The sequence below is a fragment of the Macrotis lagotis genome, chromosome 4, assembly GCF_037893015.1.
Source record: "Macrotis lagotis isolate mMagLag1 chromosome 4, bilby.v1.9.chrom.fasta, whole genome shotgun sequence".
In the NCBI taxonomy this organism is placed as follows: Eukaryota; Metazoa; Chordata; class Mammalia; order Peramelemorphia; family Peramelidae; genus Macrotis; species Macrotis lagotis.
Window position 1 is genome coordinate 76,598,456 of NC_133661.1, and position 13,390 is coordinate 76,611,845.

The 13,390-nt window shown below is 39.4% G+C and overlaps 1 pseudogene; it reads right to left on the reverse strand.

The window, feature by feature from the left end:
- Window positions 1-12,520: 12,520 nt before the first annotated feature.
- LOC141522676 (high mobility group protein B3-like) lies at window positions 12,521-13,173 on the reverse strand (annotated as a pseudogene).
- Window positions 13,174-13,390: the final 217 nt, after the last annotated feature.

Genomic DNA, 13,390 nt, shown 5'->3' on the forward strand with positions numbered 1-13,390 from the left:
CCCTGTTGATTTTCCTCTTGAATACATAATAAATTCAATGTGTCTATTTCCTTCTGGCTTTTTCCCCCGCTTTCTTCTATGCATTAAAAAATACTTCAATGTTCCCTTTATTTTTGTTGTAGTAGTTAATCTTTTCTCCCTCCAGCCTAACCCCCCAAATGGAAAAAATGAACAAAAAAACTTGTAACAAATATGCAAAATTGAGCAAAACAAATTCTCACAATGGCCAAATTTATATCATTCTAAATCTTAAATCCATCACCACTTTCCTAGAGGGTTGGTAGCATGCTTCACCAGTCCCCTGGAGTCATGACATAGATCAGTGACCCATTTTGTCCTTGTCCCTGAATCCTAGGTTTTTTCTTCACCTAGAAAATCTCGGAATGGCTAGGTGGTGTAGGGGGTGGCTAGGTGGCGTATGGGGCAGCTAGGTGGCATAGTGGATAAAGCACCAGCCCTGGAGTCAGCAGTACCTGGGTTCAAATCCAGTCTCAGACACTTAATAATTACCTAGCTGTGGGGCCTTGGGCAAGCCACTTAACCCCGTTTGCCTTGCAAAAGAAAAAAGAAGAAGAGAAAATCTCATGTGACACATCTAAGTCCCCTGAGATAATTTGGAAACTGGATTAGTAGTCTGAAGACCTGGGTTCTAGAATTCTGCTACTAATTTGAGTTCTGCTACACATACCACGTGACCTCAGTCAGGTTATTGCCCTAAATCTAGTCTTTTTTTTCATTTGCAAAATGATGGGGTTTGATATTTTGATGAACACTGGAATACCTTCCAAAGTTAACATTCTACAAGAGAGCCTTCTACCCTTTGGCCAATTTCCTATTTCCCTCAAATTTGTACTAGACCAACTTGAACAAAACGATATTTCTGCTTGAGCACATGATCATCTAAGCTATAACTAAGAATACTTTCACCCAGGACTTAAAAAAGGGGGAAGGAAAAAAGTACATATAGTAAGGACCTCAGTTGTACTAAAAATGGGAGCAATCTGACTTTTGTCCTTGAAAGATTTGGTAGTAGGAGATACAAGTCTGTAAGAGGAGAATATCGACAATGGAATCATAGACAAGGGGTTGGCCAAGGTAGTGAAAGAGCCAGCAAAAACCCGAAAAGTGTGGGGCCTCTGGTCATTGTCCAGAAAATGCACATTTCTATTAGACCCCAATGACAACATCCTGACCGACTGTCCTACGCTAGTTATCGTTCACATGACTAGGAACATCTTTCTATTATGGAACTTGCCTGACCTATGTGTCACACAGACACCCCTCTATACATAACTGCTACCACCCCTACTTCCCTTTGGCCAACCAGGAATTTCCTCCAACCCTGAGACAGATATTTTAGGTAAATTCTGTTTTGATGTCTGGAAACAACATCCTAGCAATTAGAGTTGCTCAAAAGGGAACTGACTGACTTGAGAGGCCGTGGATGGTCCCTCCTCCTCAAATAGAGGCTGTTTAGTGAGGATGCCTTTCATTTGTGAGTTGGACTGAAAGTTCTGTGACCTTGGGATTCCATTCTTTCTCTGTGATGCTCGACCCTCTTCCTCAGTGCACTATTTTAGAGTCAGAAAAAAGTACTGAACAGAATGTTGAAGGACCTCATGTCCCAATCCAAGTTCCCCTACTTGTTAACAGGATGACCTCTTGGTCACACTGAGCCTCAATATATTCAACCTTGTACTTCCTACAGAAGCATGTCAATGTATGTCCATGAGCCGGGATTCTAGCAGTGCTTTGTCCACTGACACAGATGGCAACTCTTTGTGGCTTGGTAGGTGGTCTTCAAAAGTGGCTATCGTCAAAGCAAGCTTAGCTAGCATGCTCCTCAGGCCACAGAAGTCTGACCAGCACACATACCTTTGTTTCTTAGGAAAAAATATGACAGTTTTGTCATCTGCTGACCTAGGTTTTTGAGAATTCATGGGCACCTCCAACACTATAACGAGTCATCAGAGTAGGACCCAAGTTATAGGATTATAGAGGTAGTGGCCACCTAGCCCAACCCCCTTATTTTACAGTTGAGGAACTGAGACCTAGAAATTGAGATGATTTGCCCAACTGCTCCTCATCTGTGAAAGAGGGATGGTAAATTTGAACTATCCTTTTCTTGGAGCTGTCTTTGTAAACCTTAATGAGTTAGAGAACTGTGGTCTATGATTATTGCCTTTAGCTATCATAGATTTAAGAGCCCCGAATAGACACTTAGGTGTAAAGGAGCCACTTTATTCTCAGTCTCCTCCCTGACTTAGCTCACCCACTCCACTAGCTTCCCCAGTTGCACACCCACTAAAATAATTGGCTTTATGGCCTACAAACCACTTTTCCTGCAGTTGCTCATTTGATCCTCCCAGGAACATCTGAGAAGGAAGTCATCTAGAAGTTGACCTCTAATACAGAGCAGGTGGGGGGTGGAAAGGGCTGTGATTTACAATGCTCCTGATTCCTACTGTCCTGCTGCCTTAGCCTTCTCACTCTCATGCATCTTAGGTCTTCCTAGGAGGAACAAAGAAAGACCTTGAAGTTAGTTACAGTCAAGCCCTGGTTCTGCTTCTTAATTGACCTTGGACAGGTCATTTAACTTCCTAGAAGGAGGGATAACTTTACATGGTTATATATAAGGTTACTCTTTTATAGAAATAGAATCATTATCCTTCCCCACTCCCCTCAGGGAATATATGTACCATAGAACTGGAGAAGAAGGCTGGGGAGAGAGGGTCAATGGGTGATCTTTTAAAATCCTTCCAATGACCTTGTAAGATAGGAATGAGAACAGTCATCCCTATTTTATAGATACAGAAACTGATGCTGATGGATATTAGATGATTTTGCCCAAATTCATGAAGTCTAATAATTGACTAAGGCAAAACTGAACACTGGTTTTCCTAACTCCAAGTCCAATGCTTCCTCCATTAGGTTACCTAGCTGTTATTTAAAATTTTTCTCACTTGATGGGGCTTTCCAGAGTCTAAGCTTTGCCCTCATATGCTTCAAGAATCCAGGACCACTCGCATTCTAGTCTGAGACATCAGAGTAGAGTTTCAGGGAGACCTGCTGCATCATAATGTTACTGAAGTGTTATCTTTACAATAAGATTGGAAGCCCTTTTCAGAGCCTGCCCCACACCCCTAGTCTAATTCTGGGCACAGTCAACAAAGAGAGGCCAGCCCAGGAGGTGGGGTTTGTGATGTACCCAGTAGGACTTTAGAGGAGAATGAATTGTAAACCTTTATTTTTCTGAAATCTTAGAAAGGCGAGAGAACGAATGTGTTGTGTGGACAGAAAAGAGGGACAGGGCACCGATGTCAGACAAGAGTCACAGGGAGAGGGGTAGCTAGGTAGCATAGTGGATGGAGTACCGACCCTGGAATCCAGAGGACCTGAGTTCAAATCCAGTCTCAGTTACTTAATAATTACCTAACCATGTGACCTTAGGCAAGTCACTTAACCCCATTGCCTTGCAAAAAAAAATCACAGGGAAAGAGTCATAGGCCAATTTGCTTGACAGATCCCAAGTAGACATGTCAGCCCCTGCCTCATTGCTCTGTTAGTGCTATTTTCCCAAATCTAAGGCCAAGCCAAGGAGCAGACAGGCAGTAAAGAAAGGTCACCTATTTGACCCTCTCTTCCCAGGCTTCTACTCTAGTCCTGTGAAACATATTTTCCTGGGGAGTGGGGAATCACAATTCTATTTTTATAAGCAGCACTTCTGTGATTATCTTTCTAGGAAGTTAAGTGACTTGTCCAAGGTCAATGAAGTAGAATCAACCTTATGTACCCACCAGTTATTTTTATTGACTGAGGACCCTCCTAGCTTAGTCTCCAGTAGGTTAAGTAGTAAATAAACACTTGTTAACTTATCCAACTTGGACATGAGGTGATAAATTTTAGCCATAGCAATTATTTCTTTAAATAATTATTGATATCTCTTGTTTTATATCATCTTAATTTCTGCATCTCTCCCCCTCTCTCTGTTCTCCAGAACAAGAAGACAAATGTTTGAATGGAAAAGGGAGACAAGTGTGGAAATAAACTGTTCCTTCCCATTAAGGCTGACCTTTCTTGGTAAAATTTCTTCCAAGATGGGAAGAGGAGTCCCCGGGGAGTGGATAGCTGTTTCCTGTTTCAAGTTATCTCTTGAAACAAAGAATAAGAAAAGGAAGGGGGGGGGGTAAAAGCTGTTCAGCTAACAAATCAGCATTTAGTGGAGGCTGACAGTAAGACCATCTACTAAATCACAGTCATGATTTTTGTCCAGAGAAGGGGTTCCAATCATGGAATCACAGCCACCCAGCTTGCCACACCCTTACTCTCGACCACTCATCACCTTTGAACTTTTTAAAGTTGCCTTTGACTTTTTTTTAATTCCCTTCATTCATAGCTCACATTATCTTGCTTCTTCCCCCCCCCCATCCTTTTAGGACATGGCAACTGTGTTGAGGGACAGAGGACATAGATACCCACTCCCCAGAGACTCCTTTTCCCACCTTGGAAGACACCTTCCCAAGAATGGCCACCTCAATGGGAAGGAACAGTTAATTTTCCACACACATCTCTCTTCTCCTTTCACATATTTGCTTCCTTTCCTGGATACCTTGCCAAGCCTGAAACAAATACCTCTTCCAGATAGTGTTGACTTGGGGGTGGCTGATTGCTCATTATTTAATGAGCTGCCTTCTCCTGGGTGTGAATGGAGGGGAGTCTCAACCACTGGGATCTTTTCCAAAATCCATATTCCATCACAATAACTTTCAGGAGGCAACTTCTGACTGCTTCCCTTCTCCCAGATCAAGCCCCTGTGAAATGCCATCTCTGTGGCCTCCAGCTCCTGGGGGCAGTGCCATTTCCAGCCTTGTCTCCTGTGTGAGGCTAAGACCTTGGTCTGGCCTGGCACAAACTTTCAGTTCCCTTGGTGTGAGTCTCAGTGCTCAATATGACAGATCCTTTCCCCTTGCCAGTGTTGTCACCTTGTAGATATTTATAGCATTATCATGTCCACCAGAGAGCATAATGGGCTTTTTAGGCTAAACCAATTAAACTCTCTTCTCGTAAGTCATGTTTCCTGGACCCTGGATCATTTTTTGCTGCCCTTCCCTCAGCTTTTTCTATCTTCATTATCTTCTCCAAGACCTGGAGTCTGATGGGGCGTGTCCCAAGTGCCAGTCAGCCAGGCTTGTCATCGGGGTCTCAGTCCTGTCCTTGCCTTTCATTCACCCTCACCATCCATCTCCCACGTGCTGGTAGAGACAAACCTCTTGCTAGGTAGTTTCCTCCAGCTTCCAGACCTAGAGCCTTCATCCTGCTTTTTATCTCTTTCTTTCCTTTCCTCCCCTCCTTTTTTCCTCTTCTTTTCTTCCTTCCTTCCCTCCCACCCTTACTTCCTTCCTTCCTTTATTGTTCCAAAATATATCTTGCTGATACAATCATTGTTTAAATCACTTAGCATACAATAATAGCTCATTTCATTTTCCTGAAATCAATGTGAGGTAGGGATTATAGGTATTTCTATTTTTTTTAATCTGGAGCTGTGATTTCATTGCTAAGGGATGCTATCAGAGAGAAATTCCTCTTACCAGTTCTGAATTGCATTTTCTCTACAATGTTTACTCTTAGAGTGTAGTCTGGTAACTTCCCCTGGGTCCCATAGCCAGTGGATGTCAGAGGCAACACTTAGACCCACATATTCTTGACTTGGAGATCAGCTTTCTATCAATTATTATAGCATGATGCCTCTCTACTACAGGAGTGGCTATTTCTATTTTATATTTGGGGAAACTGAGGCTCAGAGAGGTAAAATTACTTGCCCATAATCAATTAAAGTGTCAAAGACTATATTTGAATGCCATTTTTATTAGACTCCAGGGTGTCATTCTGAGAGATGCCTTTAACAATGGATCAGGTACTGTGCTATACATTTGTAGAGAGGGAGGGCTCAGAAATGTATAACATACAGTCCCTGCCCTCAAAGACCTTTAAATCTAGTGAGGAAAACATTCAGAGGGCAACCGCAACCCAAACCACAGTGCCAAGGAAGTTCAAAGGAACGAGGAGGGACACCTCTATACAGGTGATCCAGGAAAGTGAGACTTCATGGAAGAGGCCATGGATCAGCAACATTTTGAGTAAAGCTTTGAAGTCCTTACAAAGCAGTTTACCTCAGATGATTGAACACTGAGCTACATCAGGTACACCCTAAAGTAATCAGCTGCAAGCTGTGTAACCCTGGGCAAGTGACTCAAACTCTCTGAACCTCAATTTCCTCATTTGTAAAATGGCACCCACCTCATAGGGTTGTTGTGTGAATTGATAGGTAACATTCATAAAGCAAGCTGCAAATTTTAAAGTGCTATATACAGACTAAAAAGAGGGGAAAAAAGTTGGGCAGGATTTTTACAGGTGGTAGGATTTCTTTTACCTTTTCAGATATCATGGTGATGACATACATTTGCTTCTCTCTTTCATGCCAAAATAAAGCATTTATAGTGGATCTATCTCCCCACTTACATGGGAGAGAAGGTTCTAGGCCCCTAAGAATAAGATTCGGATAGTCATTGCTCAAGCAGGGGGAAAAAAAGTGACTTTGAATCAAAAGTCCTGGTTTCACAAGAGTGCTCCTAATAACTAATAATGAGATCAATTGCTTATTAAAACAACTCTGAGGTTTTCCCTTATCTCCAAATTAGCAAAGATTATTATGAAAAATGGAAAAGCCAGGAGGAAGTCAGTGCTATAAAAACAAAAATCATCAAAAAATATCTTTAAAAGAGGTGATGATCCATTGAATAATAGCCACACAAATCGCAGCATATAACTGTAATGAAGCATTATTATGTAGATAATAAACAGTGAGGTGGTCCAATGGATGAGCATTAAGACTGGAGTCAGGAAGACTTGAGTTCAAATCCAATCTCAGATATTTAGTAGACTCTTAACAAATCACTTAAATGCTGACTGCCTCAGTTTCCCCATTTGTACCTTTGGAGGGTTATTTTGATGGGATGATATAGTCAGAGTTCTGCTAACCTTAAAGCATTATTAAAGTGCTAACTATTGTTATTAGTAAAAAGTGATGAATATGAAGAATACAGAGAAATATGGGAAGATTCGTATGAAGTGCATCAGCATAAAAAAGCAAAACGAGAAGAAAAACATGCACAATGGCTTCAATTAAGGAGCCATGCTCTGATGAATCTTAAGTGAGCGAATCTTCCCCTCCTCAGCGTGGCGGGCATGAGTACAGAATACTGTATACACGTATTCTATGTTGCTTGGTACATGTTTTTCTTTATTAAAAGGAAAAGTTGTGCTGTCAGGGAAGGAGTGGAGAGAACTAAAAAGAAATGACTAGTGTAAAAACCAAAGATATTCATAAGGCACTCTCCTCACAAAAGACTTGGATTCAAGTCTCAGTCCTTTCTCTCACTCCTGTGTGTCCCCTTACTTCTAAGAGTCTTTGGTTCCCCAAAGGGAATGAAAATGGAGGATGCTAATACTTGTTCTGTCAGCTCTCATTCGTACTGAACCCCTTGTTATTTACTGGAGGCTCAGAACCCCTACCCCTATCTCTGTAGCTTCAGCTGAACGTGATTCAGAATCCAACTGTGAATTTCTCTATTCTGAATGGATCAGCTGCAAGAGAGTTTTCTCCAGGAGAGGAGAAAAATAACATCCCAGCCTCTTCTTTTAGTAGCTTGAATTAATTATTTGCCTGGTTCTGCTGCTGAAGCACCTTGGCGGGCTGCAGCTGGGATGCCAGATGCCTGAAACTGGATTCTAGCCTGAGCTAGGATGAGAAGCGGGCAGCTTCTGCCAGGCTGGGTGAGGAATGAATTTATTTTTACCCGGCATCCACTGGAATAAGCCTAGAGCTCCAGGTGTGGGGGAGTTAGTAAGCTCCCAAGCCTAGCCCGCAACCCCCACCTTCCTGCTACAAAAGAGTTTCCATAATGCCACACCCTCCTCTAGCTCCTGTTGCACCCCATGACAAGGAAACCAGACAATGCTATGACAAATAATGGTCACCCCCCCAAAAAAAATATAAGATTAGACACGCCCCCCTTCCACACTCAGTAATCCTGGCCTCCTCAGAGAGGCTTCAAGGGCAGCTACTTCCTCACAGCTGCGTCCTCACACCTGGTGGGGCTACAGCTTCCAGTGACTGGCCTTGCTCCCTCTTGCTCCCAGCCTCTCCTCTTAGCCAGCACTGTTGACCTTGCTTGTGTTTGTTTCTGTTTTAACTGAAAGGGCGAGAGGGACCATGTGGGGTTACAGGTATTAAGTAGGTCTCCTGAAGGATATATTGGTGTTCTTGTTATCCTGGACTATCTGGAGGAATGGGAATTGATGAACTTTAAGCATTGCCATTTGAGGAGCAGAATGAGAGTGCTACTTTTTATATACCTCCCCTGCCTTTCCTCCTCAATCTGGCTCCAGTCTACATTTCTTGTCTCTTTATATTACTCCCCTTCATTTCATGTTTACTTTCCCTACATAGTACCCGTTCCAGCCAAAGCAGAGAGTGCTGTTACTCAAACTTGTCACGCTATTTCCCACCCTATGAATTTAGGTAGGCAATTTCTCTTGTCTGTCTGGGCTATATTTTCCTTCAAAATCCTTTTCTTCCATGAAGATTCCGCTTATGTGCTACCTCCTTCATGAAGCCTTTCCTAATTCCTCCCAGCTGGAAGATGTCCTTTCCTTCTTTGCATTGTCCCAGATCATGCTTGCCCCCTTCACCATCTTGTTTTATAGTTATGTGTTCACATGTATGGTCTTGGCTATAGTAGATGTCTGCTTTCTGATAAACAACTCACTAAGGATGGAGAGACTCAACCCCAGTAAGTTGACTTCTAGGGGATGAATTATATGGGCACAGTAATTCATGAGAAAAAGTAAAAAGCAAAAAGACCTGTACACCTCTGTAGGGATAGGGGCAGAATGTACTAAAGAACCACACAATTTTTAGATTGTCTATAAACATTAACTGCTGGTACTCTGAATTTGTGGTCCTCGTCCAGTGACTGATGAGCAGGCATATTCCTAGAGGAACTGAGTCATATCATTCTTGAAATTCTCATCACAGATGGAACCAAAAAAATGAAAAGAAGTTAACAGAAGTTCTCTTCTCTGGATGAATGAAATAAAGGGACTGGTTGGTAGTGCAGTTAGCTTACTTTTTTGTGAATGCAAAAGCAAGAAGAAATATCATTTCTTTGATATTTGTACATCTTATGACAGACAGGGCTCATGATGAGCTTTTTTGTTTAAAAAAGGCTACATGGAGTTAATTACAACTTATACACCAATATTAAAGAGGATGAACTAAAGAAATTCTCTGAAAAACTTGACAAGACTCTCCAAATTAAATGAACAAATGCTTTGGTGATTTTGTTGCAAAGGATGAAAATCGCAATTCAATTGCAATTCAAAGCAAAGGGAGGAAAATGAAACATAATTCAGAGGAAGTAGCAATCTCTGAGTAGTAGTAGGAATTCAAGGGAAAGATCATCAATACCACCTCCACTCTCTTGTGTCGCTTAATGAAGTTCTAGGGTAAATTTTCATTATTCAACTTGAGAAATGAAAGAAATTTCTTCACTTCCAAATTAAATATAAAGGATATATGACAAAAATTTTACATATATATATATATATATATAATATAAAACCAGGGAAAGATGATAAATAGAAGTAGGTTTAGAATAATTTTATATATACACATAAACTGATTTGTATCTAATGGTAGCCATCTCTGGGGTGGGAGGGAGGAAAGAAAAAAGAAAAAAAATTTACATGATAATTCTGTTGTATATTTGAAAGGAATAGCAAGTTGTACATAGTGAATTTGCAGTTTCATATACAATGTTTTTATTGTACTGTTATAGAAATGCTTGATTTATTCTATAATTAAAATGCTATAAAAGACTGATAGATCAGGAAAATGCTATAAATGTAGATTACCAAGATTTTGTTTATTTCTAATAAATTTAACAGATTTTTTTAAGAAAAGACCTGGAGGAAGTATGACCAAAAAGGAAAATGACAAATGCTGCAGAGGACAGAGAAGATAGATGCACTAATGCATTGTTGTTAGAGTTCTGAACTGGTCTAAGCATTCTGGAAAACAGTTTAGAACTATAGAAAAGGAAAATTATGCATACCTTTTGACTCAGCAGTAGTACTACTACTAGTTCTGTATCCCAAAGAGATCAAAGAAAAGGGGAAATGTCCAGAAATATCTGTAGTAGCTCTTTTTATGTTGACAAAGAATTGGAAATTGAGAGGACGCCCATCAGTTGGTAGAAGGCTAAAGAAGTCCTGGTATAGAATTGTGATGGAATAGTATTAGGCTTCAAAAATTACGAAGGGGATAGTTTCAGTTTCAGGAAAGAGTTCCATTAACTGATGAAAAGCAATATTGTAACAAACAATATAGAGATTTAACTACTTTGTTGGCAGTTACAAAGTACTCCAGATATAAAATCTGATCCACCTCTAAAAAGGGAAATAATGAACTCTGCAGATTGAAGTACTTTGTTCACTATTTTTTTTTGCTTTTTAAATTTTTTAACCACATGGCTAATGTAGAAATATGTTTTGCATGACTTCACATGTATAATGTGAATATATTATTGCTTGCCTTCTCAATGGGTAGTAGACGGCCTGAAGGGAGAGAGAAAATTTGGTACTCAAAATTTAAAAATAATTGGTAAGAAAATAAATAAGATAAAAAAGGTTGAAAAAAAGAACAGGAAGAATGAGGTGGCAGTGATGATAGTGGTGGTAGTGATAGTGATGGAGTAGTTTCCAAGGTTTTTTTGTTAAGGTTTTTGACCTTTGCTGGCTGAATGTAGCTGTGGACCTGACTTACCAAAGAAACTGAGACATGGACTAAACAGTAAATTCTCCCTTTAGGAAAGAGGCAGCTTTCCTTTAAACTCACTCATAATACGGTTTGATCTGGCAAAAGAAAACAATGGAGGGTGGCTCATGAGCTGTGTATTCAAATAGATAGCAACTCCAACAAACCTTATGTTCAGGATATATTGAAAGGGCCCCCATGAGACAAAATATTGGAAAATTTAGCTCAGAAGGAAGAAATAAAAGAAGTCAAAGTTTTATAGACTGTACAATAGGAGGGAGTGCTCCTATTGATAAGATTCATGAAAGGCCCATCAAAGTATCAAATGCTACCTGTCATTTCCTTCTTGCCCATTCCAGCAGAGGGCTCTTTAGGACAGGAACTGTCATTTTTTTCTCTATATATCCCTAACATCTACATAGTAGGCACTCCGTAGATTTGTTTTTTAATGTTAATACTGCTTGTTTAAGTTTAGAAAACATTTTAGCATTCTAAATACACACACAAAAAATCAACAAAATGTTCCAAGTATTAGGTACAGAATGAGTTTTTGACTTCTACTGATGTATTGTCCCTTCAGTTTTTTGAAAAAAAAATCATTTAAAAATGACAACATTTCAATAAAGTGAGAAACCATTTTTACAACTGGTGTCTGATTAAGGATTACTTCAAAAATATAGAGAGAACTGAATCAAGTTTATAAGAATACATCCACCATTTGTTGGTGGAATTGTGAACTGATTCAACCTTTCTGGAGATCAATTTGGAACTACACCTAAAGAGCAATAAAACCGTGCATGTCCTTTGATCCAGCAATACTACTATCAGATCTATATCCCAAATAGATAATCAAAAAGGGAAATGTACAAAATGTACAAAATATTATACTTGTACAGAAATATTTATATCAGCTCTTTTTGTAGTAGCAAAGAATTGGAAATTAAGGGGATTCCCATTAATTGGGGAATGGCCAAACAGATTATGGTATATGAATGTGATGGGGGCACTCTTGTTATGAAAGCAATCATGAATGGATGGACTTCAGAAAAGCCTGGAAAGAATTACATGATCTGATACTGCGTAAAGTGAACAGAACTAGGAAAACATTGTACACATTTATAGCAACATTGTGTGATGATCAGCTATAACAGACTTAGCTCTTCTCAACAATATAATAATCAAAGACAATTTTAAAGATTTGTAATGCAAAATGTCATCCACATCCAGAGAAAGAACTATGGAGACTGAATTTAGACCAAAGCATACTATTTTCCATTTAAAAATTTTGTTTTATGCTTTGTTATAGCAATAGCAAAGTTCACAGAGAGAGGAAAACACTAAATTTCCTTTTCTTTTTGTGTCAGAAATAGGATTTGAACCCATGCCTCCATACAGAGACCAGAACACTCTGAAAAGGAAGGAGTAACCTTGAGTCTGGTACCTTAGACCACTCAGTCATGGAAATATGTATAAATTTGATAGTTTCAAGGTGCTCATAGCTTATATCTATGAACATAAACCAGGTAAAGTATCTAGAGCACTTATTTTCTATTTTAAAAACTAAATGCTACAATAAACACCATAACAATAAAGTTTTCATTTAGTATTTCCTCCACTCTATGATATTTAAAATATTATATAGTTTTATTCACCATCATTCACATCATCTTTATCTTCCTCATTTTCCCCCTTTGTACTATCAAGCTTTCCTTTGGACTTATAATTAGTAACATTCTTTTCATATTTTTCCTCCAGTTTTGCTGCCTTATTGTTGTATGGCTGCTTCTCATTATCACGTTGTTTTTGTTTTTGTTTTTACTACATCCTCAATGATATCCCAGGGTTTGTAGATTTTATCTTGGGCAAAATTCTGAACAGAACAGGAAGAAGCCAGAAGTGACCATTTGGGAACATTAGGATCCTTTCCCCCTCTTCCTTTAGCAGACACATAATCTTTCTGTCATACTTGTCATACCACAACTTATCAACCTTTGTCATTTCATCAAACTTGGATTTTTCCTTCCCGGTCATAATTCATCCATCTTTCTGAACACTTCTTTGAAAATTCTGAAAAATTGACAGGAACTTCAAAATCTTTTTCTTATGTTCTTCACAGCATATTTGTTCAAAAAAGGCATATGCAGACATTTTGCCTTTTGATTTCTTCGGGTAATTGTTAGCCATCTTAGTGTGTAACTGTATTACACTAGATTCCACTCCATTAATATTTGTTGAAAGTTGGTTCCAAGCTCAGAGATCTTAAGTAAGATTAGAACTGTTTTCAGATACTGTTGCTATTGTTGGGGGCATTGCTGAGTGTCCTAAAAAGCCTGACAGGATTGAGTTTATAAGGTGTCCTAAAAAGAATAGCCGCAGGTTGTTCTTTTATTATGATTTGTCTTTATTGATAACTGATATTATATGAAGATCTGGACTTTTTCTGCCCCACAGGGAAAACTAGAATGGGTCTAGGCTTACAAGATTCTTGTATCTAGTAAAGCTGTGCTTCTCAGT